A 1,873-nucleotide genomic window follows, 5' to 3' on the forward strand; every position below is an offset into this window, starting at 1 on the left:
GCCCCGGTCTGGGAGGATCCCGCGTGCCGCGGAGCGGCTGGGCCCGTGAGCCATGGCCGCTGAGCCTGCGCGTCCGGAGCCTGTGCTCCGCGACGGGAGAGGCCACAACAGAGGGAGGCCCGCGTACCGCAAAAAAAAAAAAAAAATATTGTTGAGGACAATATCCAATATAGTACATATTTGCACCTCCAGCCCAAACTGTGCAGCTCCAGCCTCATGTATGCAGCTGCCCGTCTGGCATTGCCACTTAGATACTTCAAAAGAAACAGACTCAACAAATACAAGAACAAATACATCATCTCCTCCCTGCTCTTGTCCCTCAACCTGATTTTCGTCAGTGTTCCACCTCTCAGAGAACGGCACCACCATTTAGCCTGTCACACGGATCAGAATCATAGGAGTCATCCTTTTTTTTTTTTAGTACAAAACAATAAATCTTTATTTGTTCACAGTTAAACACAAGCAACTGCCTTGACATTTTAGAACATTCTAAGAAGGACAGCAAACCCTTTTGATTCCAATTCCCATTCACTAAGATTGTACCATTTCCTCTTGCAGTTCACGCTTATGGCATTTGATGTGGATTGTTTGACGTGCTTTTAAGATCAAGACGGGAAGGTGTAAACCTTTTGACAAGATATGACTTTCTTAAATTTAGCTAAAAGCAGTCAGCCAAAAAAAAAATCTGTTTCTCGCTGATGGGACCCCTTTAAACTGCAAGTTTGCCACATATGGTTGATCCATGATTGAGTTACAAAACTAGATTACGTCTTAGCAAAATCTGTTCCTCTGTAATATATTTATGGTCCACAGAAGTCTTCTGAAAAGTGATCACTGATTCTTCCTAGTGCAAAATGCCTGGCTGCCTCTTCAATAAGCCGAAGTATCTGCCGAGAGCAGCGCGGTACCCTGCTGTCCAAACACTGTATGGAGGTGGGGAAAAGGAGGAGGGGTTGGTCTGTGGGGGAGGGGTCTCCTCTAAAAGATCTATTCCAGTGGTTCAACTAGTCTACTTATCCCCACGGATGGACAATTTTGTGGCACTGGGACAGGAAGGGGGAGAGAAAGCTCCTCTGCCTTTGTTAACTCGTTTCCAGGCCAGAAGCCATCGTGGGCACAGGTGCTGACTATCTGACTATCAGGCAGGTTCCCCTTGTAGTTACAGCCACTCTTCTCTCAGGTCGGCCCATACAGACTGCAGGACAGTGTGGAGAAGATGGAAACACCGCTCCCCCGGACATATCAGCGTCATGGACAGGGAAACGAGCCACGTGGGGACAAGGGTCACAGCAGCAGCCCAGGGGCCAGGCCCCAACCTCAATGTGTTCTTTCATCCATAGAGAAAAGCTTAATCAATTGCAATCAATTCCTCTGCCACAGTCTGGGGGAAGGGGAGGGGCAGGGGCATGTGTCAGAGAACTGTGGATGTAAACAGATACACAAACATCTTCCCATACTCATGGCTGGTCAATTTTAACGCACATACCTCGAAGAGTGAAAATGCCCAGAGTAAGACATGCTGATTCGGGTCATTCCATGAAAGATAGCTTTCTTCCCTACAGGAGACACACACTTCTGGGTGGGCTCAGGCTGCTCCTGGGGCCACTCTGAGGAGACGGCTGGCCTCTATGAGAGCATCCGCAGAAGGTGGGTGGCACTCCACCTCGACGGCAGCTCTGGACTGAGTCTTCACTCTACCCAAACCTTCCTTAGACCTGTCCCCACTTTCTACCACCTCTTACTGCTTTGGGTTAGAAAAACTGCATCGTCGTGTAGTACTGTCTTTCACTTGTTCTTCAGTTATTTCTTTCTGGCTTCAAGTGGTATGTTCTAGTATTTGGTGAAAATTCACATTGACTGGTCATAGCACTTT

This window comes from Physeter macrocephalus, chromosome 21 (genome assembly GCF_002837175.3).
Source record: "Physeter macrocephalus isolate SW-GA chromosome 21, ASM283717v5, whole genome shotgun sequence".
Taxonomy (NCBI): domain Eukaryota; kingdom Metazoa; phylum Chordata; class Mammalia; order Artiodactyla; family Physeteridae; genus Physeter; species Physeter macrocephalus.